Here is a 16,888-nt window from a genome sequence, read left to right as displayed (position 1 = left end):
TCAGATCATAATTAAAGTTGATGTTTAGAAGGATCTTGTGCTTTAGAGCTCTTATTTTAAATTCCGACCAGATCCTGTGACATTGGGGGGAGTTGGAGGGTGAAACCGGAATTCTTGGAAATCGTGAAAATTGGGGTATCTTTATCTTAAGAATAGGTGATCGGATCTTAATGAAACTTGATCTATAGAAGGATCTTAACTCCCCTAAGACCGATTTTGTCGTATCTGCAACTATTTCGGGAAGTGGAGTTAAGACTGCCGTCTAATGTAAAATTTTTTGTTCTATCCTATTCCGTCAACCATTTTATTGAATCTCAACTAGAACTGCCTCAATTTTAGCTTTCTCGTTTATCATATCTCACATTTTGCCGTCTTGTCGTATCTCATATGGGAAAATTACATGGGCATTTTTGTCATAACTCCGTCGACGTACACTTTTGAAGAAGAAAAGATTTGGTAAAAGTTTCGCAATGAGACACAAACGGGCATTATTTACATCTGCACAAGCTGCACAATATTTACGGGAATCCTGGTACCTCATTTTTGTGGAATTGACTAATATTTTATTCCAAGAATGTAATATATATTATATCTTACATTATTTATATTATATGATATATTGTACATATATAGAGTATAATTTGATATGATCAAATACCTGATTTGGTATGATTTTTGTTGCGTATCAGTGGTTAGAATAAATCTTGGCTATGATCGAGTTTTGGTAGTGCTTCCTTGTAATGCAGCATTCTGTCGGTAAATTTTTTGCAGTTCATATTATTGACTTACAAATAAAGTGAACATGCCACTCGATGCCTTTTTTAATGTTCTTTACAAATATCATAATCGCTTCTATCACAATTCAAATTTAAACATTATTTGACCTCACCTAACTAGCCTAACCTAACTATAAATAATTTTTGTGCTTAGAAAACGTAGTATTATTTTGTCAAAAACGACCGAAAACGCATACTTAAATTGAAAATTCGGCGTCAAGGAAGAAGAAATCAGCACAAACGGCAAAATAAAATTTATTTATCCGACTTAATCGTTGAAAATTGGTGCTTGTGGATTATATAACATTAAAAAATGGATTTATAATGAAGCAAATAGGTTCCTCAAACAGTCTGAAACAGTAAGAAAATCAATAAGGTAAACTGTTGCATTTGGTCCGAGTTTGAGGCAGGAAGGGGAGCAAACGAAATAGCTATTGGACTAGTGGCCATACTGGGACAGTTCTTGATACTTACCCTGATATTTGTCAGTCAATTACTTGGCCGGACTCCTGCGTGTCCCAGAACCGAAACTCAATTATAAGCTTCTTCGTTCAAGGTTTTGTAAGAAAATTTCCACGCTTAGAAAAAGTGGTTATGAAGTTTTGTGAATCAGGTCATTCAACTAAACAGGAGGTTGATGCTGTGCATAGCACTATTGAGCGGAGCTAAAGCACCTTGATTTATTTTCTCCACTAGGTCTGGTGAGGTAGTTACACGTCCTTTGAATATTCTACAAATGACGCAGTCAAAGTTATTTCACTTACAAAATCTAGCAAAGGTATACAATCACTCGTTGCTACCGTATTCAAAGGTAAAACAACTTGAGTTCCGTCATGATAACGCTAAGAGAGTTCGGTTTAAAACTTCCTTCTCTGGAGGCTTGCAAATGGAGGCTTCCTTTCATGGAGGTTTGCTATATTACAAGAATGTACTTCGGTTAAAAAGTATCCCAACACTTCGGCTGTCTGTGTTGTTGAACGTCTTGTTTTGCCCAAACTTTGTGGCAAAAATATTGATCTACCTGAAATCAAAGATTTTATGTATCTCCTGAAGTTCATCCCCAACCAAGACCAGAAGCATTTTGAAGCCAAGATTGAACAGTACTACAAGGCCAAGGGGGCTGCTGAACGTTTGGATGCCTCTCCGTCTGCGCGAGATCCATGTCCAGAGAAGGATTCCTTTGAAGCAAAACGGCGGCCAGCAAAGAAACTCAAGGAAAATGAACATTTCTGATATTTTTTTTTTATTTTTATACCTCGAATAGTATTGCTGCATCAGAACTCATTTGTCGTACCTTCATGGTGAAAAGAATAGGTAGCCCACACCATTTTGTCGTATCTAAGTTTACTAAAATTTCGGTAACGTCGGATTCTCGTATCTGTATTACGATTCAAGTTTTGACATTAAAAACTTCACATTTGCTTTGGCAAGTTTAGTGCTTCTGGACGTGCTAGGACGATGAAAATTGGTAAGCGTGTCAGGGAGCTGTTTAAATTGACTTGATTAAGTCGTTTTTGCCGATTCGACCATCTGAGGGGCTGAAGGGAGAGGAATAATTAAAAAATGAGGTATTTATAGCTTACGAGTGGGTGATCGGATCTTAATGAATTTTAATATTTAGAAGGATATCGTGACTCAGAGCTCTTATTTTAAATATCGACCGACATTAAGCCTCTGATTTTCCTTTTACGTCAATCTATTTATTCTTAGAATTTTGCTAGAGCTCATACCATATGAGCTGTTGGCTCTTCCGGCCTCGTCACAACTACCATATGAGCTCTTAGCTCTTGTTTTTTTTTTGCATGTGAAGTATGTTCTTTCTTACAATGACTAATGTACAACCATATGAGCCGAAAATGACAAACTAATGCCTAACTTCTGAAAAAAAATTCCGCTTAAAGGCTAAGCCCGGCCTCTTTTCATCATTATTTATTATTCTTATTATTGTCACTGGACATGGAATGCATTGTTGCCAGATTGGCTTGTTTCAAGCCACGGTGGCTTATTTCTCTGGGCTGGGGTGGCTGTTTTTTTTGCGGGCTTGTGGCGGGAAACTGGGCTTATTGTTTTTTAATTTGGCTAATTTTGGGCTTTTTCTACTCCAAAGAATAATATTTTATTTATTTATTTTTTTTTTTTTTAATTTATTTTCAAGTTCAATTTCATTCTTTTACAAAACTTTCGAGGAAAGAAAGCGAACGGATTTAAGGAAAATATTAACTATACCTTACGATTCACTAAAAAAGAAGAAGAAAATAAGTAAAGTGAATCACAAAGAACTATTTATTACGGCAGATTACTAGTTACAACTATTGAATAGAAACGTTTCATCTACAAAACATGGATAAAGGTAAGATGCCAAATACTGTTTTCTTTAAATTGTGTTTGAAACAGATGAAGATGGACTTCATAACCCCCTAGCATGGAACATCCAAAATGTTACAAAAGAATATTTTGCAGTCCTAATTTTGTTCTCAGTCATTTTGAATCTGCTTCTTGTCATCTATGATTTGGTTTGTCACAATTTTTCGTCAGCATTTTATGTCAACTTGCATTACAAGGTTCCAGGTTATTTTTGTAAATTGTAAATATTTCTATATTAGCAAACCTTCAATACACTGAACAAGTACCGTAGAGGCTTAAAATTCAAAAATTCAGTGCTTATCCTCTGTAGGCTGATTATCTATTAGTGTTCTTCTGGGTTATTACAGGTTTCATGAAATTATATTTCAATCCTCCTTTTTGATGCTCTTATAGTATATGTACGAGGAGATAGAGTGTAAGGAGGCAGATAGTTACCAGAAGGCTGAAATCATCCACATAGCCTCAAGCTTCATTACATATCCAGGGCCTCATTACATGCAGAACTAGTAGCCTGTCTCTGTGGTTTGTCAGCTCAAACTATTGAAGTAAAAAAAAAAATCACAAACTGGATGTTACAATCTCAAAGCTTTTTATTCAAAGTCGATACCTGAAAATATGAGGCTTTCCTCAAGCTGAGTCTTTATGGCGTCTTTACCCTTACATCAGATGCATATCCAAAGCTCGCGCAAAAAGTCAGTTTAGTCTTCTTCCAAATTGTTTCTCACTTTTAAAAGTGAATACCTGTCGGAAGTGGTGCAGGATATATTTGACACTTTGCAGATTAACCTGCCGAATTAAAACCCCATTCTTTTTCTAAGAATTACTCTGCTCGATGTCAAAGCACGAAAAGCGGAACTGATTTTGGCAGCACATGTCGCATGTCATTCGTCGATTATAACTATTGAACACCTATCCACCAATATCACGAGTGCTTTTCTTGGACCAGTTTCCGAGGCAACGAAATTGAAGAGAACAAAATGTTCAGCCCTTATCAACAATGTTCTTGGACCAGAAAGTCTCCAAGAGATTGTCGCTGATATTGTCGACAGCGGATATTCCCTTATTCTGGAAGAGTCGACTGATGTTGCCACCATGAAATTTATGTGTATTTGTGTGAGATACTATAGACCCAAGATGAAGAAAGTTCTTTGTGCATGTGCTACTTTGGGCATGGTCGAAGTATCTTCAACCACTTCTGTGATTTTACATCGAGAACTGAAAGACTTCTTAGCTTCATGTGGAATTCCCCTAAAAGATCTGATAGGTATCGGTAAATATGGAGCAAACAACATGTGTGGTGGGAACCAGTCGCTGTTCACATTATTACGAGATGACGGGTTGCTCAACTCAAACTCTTCAAATGTGTATGTCACTCCCTACATTTGTTTGCTTCCGAGGCTGTTGGAGAGCTTCCAAGCAATTTGGAGTTCATGCTCTCAAGAGACCTACAAGTGGTTTAATGTTAGTCCGCTACGAAGAGGGGCAATATCAGCAAATGTTCAAGATCATAAACGATGGGAATACCCCCCGTTGAAAATTATTGCTCCTTCCAATACCCGTTGGCTGTCTCGATATAGAGCAGTCGTTCGCATATTCGAGCAGTATTCTGAGCTGCCCGAATACTCCATGATATGTACCTTGATGAACGAAATAAGGCATATATTGTTTTCTTGAAGCCATTATTGGCCGAGTTCCAGAGAATTAACCTCCTTTTCCATCACACTAAGGCAGATCACTTTCGTTTATTTGAAGAGCTAAAAGAGTTTGTGTTAATTCTTCTGTGGAGAATGTTGTACACGTCTGCAGTGTCATTAACAGTGAATATGGACTTCGAAATTTATTACCTTCTTACAGCCCAGGTTGACTACGGATACGAGTTCCTTTTGGAGCTTGAAAGATCTAACCTGACCAGTCATCAAAAGGAAGAAGTAAAGTTGCGTTGCCTCGAATTTCTCAAGGCAGCTGCTAGAGCAGTTTTAAAGCGCTTGCCCCAGCTCTTGATTCTCTGCTGAAACTGAAAGTGCTTTCTCCCACCATTTGTTTGTTGCAGTTGCGTCCTCTATTTAGTGATTTGCCTTTGGATGTTATTCCAGTGCTTAATATTAGCGAGTTAGAGAGTCAGTGGAGAAGACTCTTGGTAGTTGACTGGGGATCAGCCTGTGGTGGAGAAAATTCCGAGTGACTCTTGTGAATTCTGGATCAAGGTCCTTCACCATCTTGATCCAGTTGTTGTCCCTCCATTTCGTGACTTAACGAAGTGGACGTTGACCCTCCTCAGCCTCCCAATAAGCAATGTTGTAGTTGAGAGGTCATTTTCTATGATGGATATTGTGAAGAACAAAGTTCGGAATCGAATGTTCTTGCCTATGCTGAACTTTCGGTTATGGTTGTCAGTGTGTGGTATTTACTGTTCGCAGTTTCAGCCTATTAAAAAAAATGTTGCAGTTCAACAGTGAAATGTATAGGCTTGGGGCATTGCAACCACAGATGTGAATTTTAACAATGATCTTGATGACATACTGGTATTATTATAGAATCACAGAACTCGCTCTTTATTCGTTTTCTTTTCTTCTGATGTTATTTTTATCCTGGTGTTCTTTTCTAACTTCTTGAGATATAGATATATACTTTAAAAAAAATTGGATTTCCAACAAGAAAATGCGTTGAAATTTCAACTGCTTAAACAAGAAAAAGTTTCTTGTTGAATTTTCAACACAGGTTTGAAATCGAACAAATAAGTGTGATCTTCAACGATTTGTTAACTTTTCAACAGCAAACGTTTAAAGTCCAGCAAAAGAGTCTAATATTCCATGTTCTGTTGACTTTCCAATACTCAATTTTTGAAATTCCAACCAATTAGTTTTGAAATTCCAGTGAAAGTATTTTATATATTACACTTTAATGAATCTCCGAAAAAAATGTTGAAAATCCAACGGAAAAGCTTAATATTCTACGTTTTCCTGATTAATTTAGCAAATAATGTTGAAAATAAGATACGAAATTATTTTTTAATAGGAAGTTTTTCAATTTTTACCTCAAGGTGCCAATAGGAATTGAATAAGAAACCATCGGTTTCTTAAAAAAGAAAAACAAATGTCGAAATTCTTCAGATTCTGTGAAATTCATATAAAAATGAACTCCTTCAGTGGAGCCAAAACTAGGAATCTTCTGGTTGGAGCCTGATTGGTAAAAGAAATCGGTTAATAAGCTGCATCTAAAAACCAAAATGCCGTATTACAAAATAATCTACTTTTGATATGCATATTTTTCCTAAGGTGATGACGCTAAATTTCTAGCTTGCAGTTAGCTTTCTCAAATCAAAAGTTCCTCGTGTTCGTTCAGTATATTGGTATTTCAGTTGCTGTTGCACTTTTTTTGTCAAAAGCTGTACATTATATCTCATTTCTCAGAATTTTTTTCAATTTTTCTTGCTCGAGGCATTAAGAAAATGTACCAAAAGTATTGAGAGCTTTTCAATCATTACGTTGATTCTCTTGAAGTTTTTTTTCTTTGTGTTACAGAATTTTATGCTTCAATTATTTTCATTTTTTGCATTTTATTACTCTATCCAAGGAAGTAATTAAGCCTGTGTATTTCTAGTTGTGATATTTTGATCATAATTCTGTTTTGTTCACTAAAATTATTTTGCTTCTAGAAGAGATCTCATTGCGTTTTCTATTGCTCGTGAATTTTTTGTTGTTGTATTAGAATGTAAATGCACTAAGAATTAGCTTAGAACCACGTCCATTGAAGCTAGGTGACAAGGAAAAAAAAGGTTTTCATTGAAAAGTCTTAACGTCTTAAATAACCATAAAAGTTCAAAATATTTAGCTGCCACGTAGCTTAGGGTAATTTTTAGATTATAATCTTTTCTTCAAAATAGGTTTCTAAAGAGATAAACATAAAGAAAATATAATATTTAGTGACAAATTAAGAAAACTATGACTTATTAGGGCATGGGGAAGTGGCTTTATTTGTATAGGACTATAGCTTTTGGAACTGTATGGAGAGGCGGCCATTCTGTTGAAAGTTTGGAGGGAAAACTAAAACTGTAAGGAATAATAACATACTAGGATCTGCCTCAAGGGCTCGGCTGGGAAGTGGCCCCTTTGTCTTTTTTATTTAGCTTTCATCTAAAATACCAGGAGTCACAATTAAATCGTCCAACTTTGATCCTGTGTCTGAACACATGTTCTTTGATTTCAAAATTCTCGAGTTTCAGAATTCCATGGACGAGTTTGTTTCCAAGTAAACAGTTTTACCTTTGCACCACAAGTTTTTCAATGCAAAGGCTTAGTGTCAGAAAAAAAACCATGAGTTTAAAATATTAAGCTGCCATACAGCTTAAGGTAATTCTTTTATATTTCAAACTTAAAAGCAGCAAAAATGTCAAGTATTCCCGTCTGCCGGGTAGGTTTATCCTTCTTCCCTGCGAATGCTGAGGGAAGATCAACAAAATTACGACTATTCCTAAAGTTCAAAGAAAAAAATGACGAGAATAGCTTTGGGCTGAAAGTTCAGTATTAATGTTGCATCCAGATGTAGCATTCTCCGTGAAAAAAGCTTTCAGACACGCTCACTATAAAGTGAAATCTCAAAAGTGGATTATTTTGGTAAAATTTTTTGGAGCTTGTTCGGGCTTGTTTTGAAAACCCCGGGGTGTTTTTCTGTGTTGACAATCTGGCAACAGTCCGGGCGCCAAATGAAGCTATCTTGCTTATTTTCAAAAGTATATGTTTTGTCAGGTACAACTTTTTTGAATCAGTATTAGATTGAATCAGTATTAGTGATTCTGATTTGCTTTGATCTGGCTTTCCAGAGGGGCAGATTTTTCGCATGATCAGAATCGAAACAAGACGAATAGCTTTGAGTATAGATAGCTTTCAAGCAGCAAGAAGTCACTCATTATTTAGAGGAGCAGAAACGAGATCCAAATCAAGATATTTACCCTGTGTTGCCACATTGGCTTGTTTCAATCCCCGGTGGCTTATTTCTCTGGGCTGGGGCGGGCGTTTTCGTTTGCGGGCTTGGGGCGGGAAACTGGGCTTATTGTTTTTTAATTTGGCTTGTTTTGGGCTTTTTCTATTCCAAAGAATAATATTTATTTTTTTTCAAGTTCAAGTTCATTGTTTTACAAAACTTTCGAGGAAAAAAAGCAAACGGATTTAAGGAAAAGTTTAACTATACCCTACAATTCACTAAAGAAGAAATTGTGTTTGAAATAGATGAAGATGGACTTCATAACCCCCAAGCATGGACAACTCAAAATGTTACAAAAGAATACCTTGCAGTTCTAATTTTGTCCTAAGTCATTTGAATCTGCTTCTTGTCATCTATCATTTAGTTTGTCACAATTTTTCGTCAGCATTTTATATCAGCTTGCATTACAAGGTTCCTGGTTATTTTTGTAAATTGTAAATATTTCTATTATTGTGTCATATCTTTCGCATATTTGTGAGAATATATATAATTGTCTCTATTAGCGTTCTTCTGAGTTTATATAGGTTTCATGAAATTATGTTTCAATTTCAATCCTCCTTTTTGATGCTTTTATAGTATATGTACAAGGAGATAGAGTGTAAGGAGGCAGATAGTTACCAGAAGGCTGAAAAAATCCACATAGCCTCAAGCTTCATTACATGTCCAAGGCCTCATTACATGCAGAACTATTAGCATGTCTCTGTGGTTTGTCAGCTCAGACGATTGAATTAAAAAAAAAAAATATCACAAACTGGATGTTACAATCTCAAAGCTTTTTATTCAAATTCGATACCTGAAAGTATGAGGCTTTCCTCAAGCTGAGTCTGTAGGGCGTCTTTACCCTTACGTCCGATCCTTATCCAAAGCTCTCGCGGAAAGTCAGTTTAGTCTTTTTCCAAACTGTTTCTCACTTTTTAAAAGTGAATAACTGTCGAAAGAGGTACAGGATATATTTGATACTTTGCAGATTAACCTGCCAAATTAAATCCCCAATCTTTTTCTAAGAATTACTCTACTCTATGTCAAAGCACGAAAAGCGGAACTGATTTTGGCAGCACATGTCGCATGTCATTCGTCTATTATAACTATTAGACACGTATCCACCATTATCACAAGTGCTTTTCCAGAACCAGTTTCTGAGGCAATGAAATTGAAGAGAACAAAATGTTCAGCCCTTATCAAGAATGTTCTTGGACCAGAAAGTCTCCAAGAGATTGTCGCTGAGAGATTGTGCAGGATACTATATTTTTTTCCTTTGTGTTGCAGAATTTTAAGCTTCAATTATTTTCTTTTTTGCATTTTACCACTCTATCCAAAGAAGTCATTAAGCCTGTGTATTTCTAGTTGTAATATTTTGGTCATAATTCTGTTTTGCTCGCTAAAGCTATTTTGCTTATTGAAGAGGTCTCCTTGCGTTTTCTGTTACTCGTGATTTTTTTTTTTTTGTATTACGATGTCAATGCACTAAAAATTAGCTGAGAATCGCGTCCATTAAAACTAGGTGACAAGAAAAAAAGAAGGTTTTCAGTTAAAAGTCCTAACGTCTTAAATAACCATAAAAAAACAAAATATTTAGTTGCCACGTAGCTCAAGATAGTTTTGAGATTATAATCTTGCTTCAAAATAGGTTTCTTAAGAGATAAAAATTAAGAAAATATAATATTTAGTGACAAAATAAAAAAAAATTGTCACTTATTAGGGCAGTAGGGCATGGGGAAGTAGCTTTATTTGTATAGGGCTATAGCTTTCAGAAGGGTATGGAGAGGTGGCAACTCTGTTGAGAGGTGTAAATCCGGAGGGAAAACTAAAACTGTAAGGAATAATAACATATTACGATCTGCCTCGAGGGCTCGGCTGGGAAATGGCCCCTTTGTCTTTTTCATTTAGCTTTCATCTTAAATAGCAGCAGTCACAGTTAAATCGTCCAGCTTTGATCCTAAGTCTTAACACATGTTCTTTCATTTCCAAAGTCTCGAGTTTGAGAATTTCATGGACTAATTTGTTTCCAAGTAAATAGTTTTACTTTCGCACCTTAAGTTTTTCAATGCAAAGGCTTAGAGTTAGAAAAAAACCATCAGTTCAAAATATTAAGCTGCCATACAGCTTAAGGTAATTCTTTTATATTTCAAACTTAAAAGCAGCAAAAAATGTCAAGTATTCCCGTTTGCCGGGTAGGTTTATCCTTCTTCCCTGCGAATTTTGAGGGGAGACCAACAAAATTATAACTCTTCCTGATTTTAAAGAAAAAACAATGAGAATAGCTTTCGGACTGAAAAATTATGTATTAATTTTGCATCCAGATGCAGTATTCTCTGTAAAACAAGCTTTCGGACACGCTCACAATAAAATTATATCTCAAAAGTGGATTATTTCGGTAGATTTTTTTGGGGCTTGTTTTGAAAACCCCAGAGTCTTTTTCTGCGTTGACAATTTGGCAGCACTGTATTTACCTGTTCTTGAGGGTGTTCCAGGTGAAAAATCAAGTAACTTTAAAGTAACTAGAGAAGTTACTTGAATTTTACATTCACCAGGAACGGCTTTTGAAGTAACTAAGGTCTTATTCAGATAGAAAAAATATTACGACCAAGATTTGGAAAACGTTTGTTTTAGACTCATTTAGTCTGAATTTAGAATAACTTCCTGTGCATAAGTCCTTGTAAATATTGTAGCTAAGGCCACCGACCAGTAGAGGAAACTCTTAGAATATTTTGGAACTGATCTTGAAATCAAGAAAATTTGATACACTCTAGGGGTGTATGAATAGGATATTCTAGGCCAGTTGCATGTTTAAACTTGTTTGTCTTGGGTATAGTTTGAACAACGTAACCTCTTGCCAAGATAGCAAACAGTAGCTAAACTAGAATTTTACCACAATTATTTTTTCTGCATTGTTTCCTGATTGATTAAGCTAGCCTAACCTATATCTTAAATTTAACCCACTGTATAAAATTGACCTACATTGTTCACAAAAAGAAAAGCAGAATGCTGCATAAATAACTTAATGCCAAATTCATTATGCAAAGGTATTAATTTTGCAATAAATCTGTGGGCATTAACCTAGATTTGGTTTAAATATCCTGTTTCTATATTAATTTCAGTGCATTAGTGTCTGAAATAGCATACAGTAGTGTTGATTATTGAAACTATTTGGCTTAAGCCTATCACTTTCTTACATTCAGTTGAACTATTAAGGTTAGAATTTTAGACTAGGCTAGTTAAAATTTCCAAATGATTGCCTTTTCACTAGGCTATCTTGAAAAGTATTTGAGCTTACTAAATGATTTTTTAATAATGGATCTGCATCAAATGAGAAGGAATTCCCCTTGATTTGGCAAAATACTTTGGGAATTTTCATTGAAATATATATATTTTGGTACATCCATCAAGGAACCCCCCTCCTCAGATTTTCAAAATACATTGTCTTCCCCCTCCCATTTACAGTTTTGTAAATTAGTGCCATTTGTGAATTAGCATAGCAGAAAGACTTTGGTTTTGTCCTAGATTTTGTTTTATTTTATACTTGACTGATTTCAGCTTATTCATAGAAAATTGTACGGGTTTCATGTCTTCATTTTTATGGAATTTGTTTTTTTATTCATTTGCATAATTTTATAGTATTTGCTTATGAATAGGTTAAACTTGTATCAGATCAAAGGTATAAGCTATATAAAAAATGTCAATTTTTCATGATAATTAAAAATGTTTTCTTGGGCATTAATTTGTGAACATGGAACATTTTGTTGTTAGGGCAATATGATTTTCAGAAACTTGTTTAATAACCAAATCAGGCTCATACTTAGGCCCATGACCTAAACTTAACAAGAGAAAGAAACAGAAACTTGCAGGTAGGATTTAATTTATAGTAAAGTGGATGACATATATTTGAAATAATCAGTTCACCAAGTTTAACCTTTATAAAGCAGAGTAGTCACAACACAGTTTTCAGTTTACTGTATTTGCTTCTAATTAAATTTAGGCTTTCTTTGAGACCACAGTCCAAGATAAAAATGATTTATTCAAAGCCCAATAAAGGAACAAAATTTTACAGCCTCCATCAAATATTCCAAAATTCATGAAAAATATAGCATAGAGATGGGTGCATAAAAATTCAATGGCTGATTTAGGATTTTTCTGTGAAGGAAAATTTCTCTCTTCTGATGGCTGTTCAAAAACTGTTGTCTTTTGATAGGTAGAAAACAAAAATAACTGAACCTATAGACTTTGTATGCATTCCTTTCATCTTAAATACTTGATACTCTTCAAAACGCTCACTATTATTGAAACAGATATCTTACAAAATCCTAAATATCAAATAACTTCAAAAATTCAATAGATTATCTCAGCTAGAAACAATTTTAGATTTTACAATTTTACAGCTTTTTTCAAATCTTCATACAATGAACTCTGCCAGTGGTACATCAGAAATGGCACAACATTATTTAGTTCTACAGTTGCTTATTGATGAAATAATGGATACTGATGTAGGATCAGATGAAAATGAAGAAAAATGGTGGTAAGTTGTAATATAATATTCAATTTAATCTTGCAAGTTATTATTTTTCTAGACACAATCTTGTATATTCAGGTATGGACAAAGTTCCAAAGCTGCCAATAGCACAATTAAATAGAATTCCAAAAGCTGCTGACACTTTAGCAGCAACTGCCAAATAGCATTACTACTTACCTACCCCATTTTCTCTATTGTGGGGTATATGTATAAATGAATGTTGGAGTGGAGACAAGTATTATGTTGACTAATAATTTGTAATTTTTTTTATTACATAGAAACAGTTTTTTAGGACCAAGAAAAAAGGATTCTGATTTTATTTAAAAATACATTATTTTGATTGCTACAAAGTCATTTATTGTTGTAACCTGTGATTATGATGTTATTCATCATCTTGTATACAAAGATGTTACCTTGTATACAATCATTGTGAGTCTTTATTTTGATGTGCATATTTGAAGACAAAGTTTACCATATGTATAGACCAACTAACCCAATAGGAACATTTTGACTAAATACCTGACAGCCTGTACAACCAACAAGTCTCTTTTTGCTTCTTGGCTTTTGGCTATGGTCTGTTTTATGCTTTCTATTTAGCTAATTTTGTTTTGCTGGTTAAATAGCAGAAATATTCTTTATCTGACTATGTTTTTGCGTTTAGGCTATTTTATGGTTTTCATTTAGTTATTTTCTTTTTTCCCAAGAGAGAATGTTGGTTAAATAGCAGAAATAATCATATAGGCTACATCACCTATCACTGTCTTTGTAGAATAAACTTCTAATTTCTTGGAATTAATTTTTTCAGGTTTGGCATTAATAAATTTACTCATAGATAACATTGGCCTCCAAAATTACAGTTTTGAAAATTCCGTAAAGTATTTTACCAAGTTTCATGCTATTTGATATGTTAATTCTAAAAATGGTTCCCATCATTCCCATAATGTCAGGATTTTCTTGAAAAATACATATTATTTTAAACAAAACCCAATTTGGAAAAGAATGATGTTACCCAATTTCTTGTGTACTATCTGGTAATATTAGTTTCACCCAAAGCCAATAATTTGTTATTTCTTTATATTACATATAAACAGTTTTTTAGGACTTAAAAGTTTCTGATTTTATTCAAATGGCCCTTGTGTTTCAAGAGTTACAGAATTAAGACAAAAGGTCAAACTGTAGCATAAAGAGCAGAGTATTGTGGAGGAGAAATCAAATTACATAACTTTCCCTAGCAAGAATTTCCTCTTTGTGAAGAATTTTTCCTGCAGAAAATTGTCCCATCAAATATTTATTTTCCTCTGAAATGCATTGATAAGCATCTTATCATTTTGGTTATGGATGCAGTTGTTGGCTTGTTGCAAAATTACAAATTTCTGATGGAATGTAAACATTAACTTGCTTTTCTGAATTTAAAACAAATTAGTGCAAACAAAAATACTTAATTTGGTGGTGTCCATTGTAATTCTGAGTAACTTGCAATGTCAAGGATAATAACATCTTTGTTTTATTATACTTGATATCTAAAGTTTGTGTTTCCAAGATTTGTCAGGGGCTAATAGCTACAGTAAATTCTTAAATGATTCATAAATGAGGGTAGCTTCCCCCTCCTTAATAACTCATTTTTCACCCTGAAGTTTTTAATATCTTATAAAAGTTTCTTAGGGGCCATTTTCACAAGGATTCAAGTTCAACTAAAATCCTTGTGAAACCAACAAAAGATGGATAAAATTCATCTTTTGTTCAACTTAGAGATGGGCTTCATTATCCAGTTAAAAATGCGGCAAAAAACATAATCCATCTCAGTGATACCTTAACTCATATAGCAAATTTCAAGTAGAACTAACTTAGCCTACTAGCAGTTGTCTTTCATTTTGGAGAGGCCAGGCCACCCAAGCAAAGGGTGTATTGTCATTACAAATGATTTTTCTGAAATGAGCTGGTGGAAAACTATTAGGAAATGTAAGGAATCTAGTTTACTGTTTAGAGATTAGGATATAACAAAATTGAGCATTCAATATGCTTGTTTGTAAATCTTAAGTAAATACAAACCCTGTTGGAATTTTGTTGATATCCATCTCACAATTAGTGTGTCTAAAGAAAGTTTCCAAAGAGCATTCAGTTTTCAGCATGCATTTTATCTTTATTGATGGTTAAAGAAAGCAATAGATATACCTGCTGTAGTTGATTAGTAATAAATAACTTGCTGCCTTTCTGCATAAAAATGTGCATTTTTATGTATAATGTATAGCTTTTAAAGTCATTAATTCCTGAGAAGCCCCTTCTCCAGTTATGCCAGCTTTATGGGTAGTAAAGCCTTTTTAAAATAATCTGAAATAATTCTTTGGGGGTCCTTACCAGTGGCTTTCCTTTCTACTGCAATTAGCAATAGGTGAAATATATTGCAGTCACTAAAAATTTACAATCTTACCTATTTTACCACTATTAAGTTGCAAAAAGGGTGAACTAAATATTTATAATTGAATTTGCCACAAAAGAAATTTCTAGCTTCAAGAAATTCAATCATGCCTTTAGAACAAGGGATCCTAAGTTAGGTCAAAGTCTTGAAAATGTGCTTCTAGTATAAGTAATTTGTGAATAAAAATTTGTATCTTTCTAAAAATGAGACAAAAAAAATCCTGCAGAAAAGAAACAAGACAGATTAATAAAGGAAGAAATACCATGGATGCCCATGAAATGTAAGATAGAAATGAACAAAACTTCAAGTATGCATCTGTTTTCTTTAAACAGACAGGAGGAATAAACCTCCAAGCTTTGACAAATTAAATCTCACTTTTGGAACCGGGTATAAGACTAATTTCCAGGGAATGAAAACAGTAAATCCCTGGCTTTTCTATTGACACAGGCAGTGAAGGGAATAAAAACACATTTATTGTTCTGCCTATTTGTTCAACTTCTCTGTCTGTTCTACAAATTCTGTATTATATTTATTTGAAAAAAAAAGGCAAAATATCATAGATAAGATTTATTTGCAAAAAAGCCTGCAGGCCATAGCAAACACATGCAACTTTATACAAGCACCTAATTCTAAACAACTTAAAAAAGCAAACAAACTTGCAAACAACTTAAACAAGCAAACAAACTTTCAAACACTTTATGAATTCAGAAACACCCATAAATAAACTCTTACTAAGCTAACTCCTCAAACATGATTCCCTATGCTTAATCCCTAAACAAAGATTAAAAAAAACTAGCTTTTTAAACTGAAAGTAAGGAGCAAAATTAAAACTTAAAATGAACAGAAATTCCTCCATATATGAAATGGGTTGTTCCCTCTGCAATCCCTAAATCTCTACGCTAAAGTTTTTAATTGTTTTAAGAAGTAGAATTGTGCTCTTAAAATAAAGAGCAAGGAATTGCAGAGGGGACAACCCATTTCATATACAGAGTAATTTCTGTTTGTTTTAAGTTTTAATATTGCTCCTTACTTTCAGTTTAAAAAACTTTTTTTTTTATTTAATTTCTGAACATTTTCGAATTAATGCATTTTTGATTCTGGCTCTCCACACATAAATTATTAAAATGAAAATTGCATATTAATTTTTTTAATTAATATAGTTTTGATCAGACGATTTTGAGAAATAAGGGGTGGGGAAGGAGGCCTAGTTGCCCTCCAATTTTTTGGTTACTTAAAAAGGCAACTAGAACTTTTAATTTTTAACAAACGTTTTTATTAGTAAAAAATATACATAACTTAAGAATTAACTTACATGACAAACTTTTATACTCTTATATTTTTTTATTATGTATATGAGGGGGTTTGTCCCCTTGTTAATACCTTGCCTTTTATACTAAATCTTAAGTTTTGTCCCAATTCTTTAAGAATGACCCCTGAATCAGAAAGGCTGTGGAATAAATAGTTGAAATTACCACCACTACTACTATATCATCTACAAATAATATACATGATAGCCTGAACCAATCCAAAGATACAAATGGGGCTCCATTATTTTTTCATAAAACTGTCTAAATCATTAACAAACAAGGAGAAAAGCTTTGGGGATAAAGTACATCCTTGTTTCACACCCAAATGAGACATAACTAGTCTAGAAAATTTCCCTATCACCTTTACAACAAACTTCACCCTCCTATACATAGCTGCTATTATTGCTACAAAACAAGATGACAAGCCTATTTCTAACAGGCTTTCAATTAACAACCTCCTATTTACTGAATCAAAAGCACTTCTCAGGTCTAAAAAGATACAAATAGCCAACCATTTTTCCATCTCAATATTTCCAAA

This window comes from Artemia franciscana, unplaced genomic scaffold (genome assembly GCF_032884065.1).
Source record: "Artemia franciscana unplaced genomic scaffold, ASM3288406v1 Scaffold_284, whole genome shotgun sequence".
Taxonomy (NCBI): Eukaryota; Metazoa; Arthropoda; class Branchiopoda; order Anostraca; family Artemiidae; genus Artemia; species Artemia franciscana.
The sequence above is the reverse complement of the archived record's forward strand: the minus strand, read 5'-3'. Positions refer to the sequence as shown.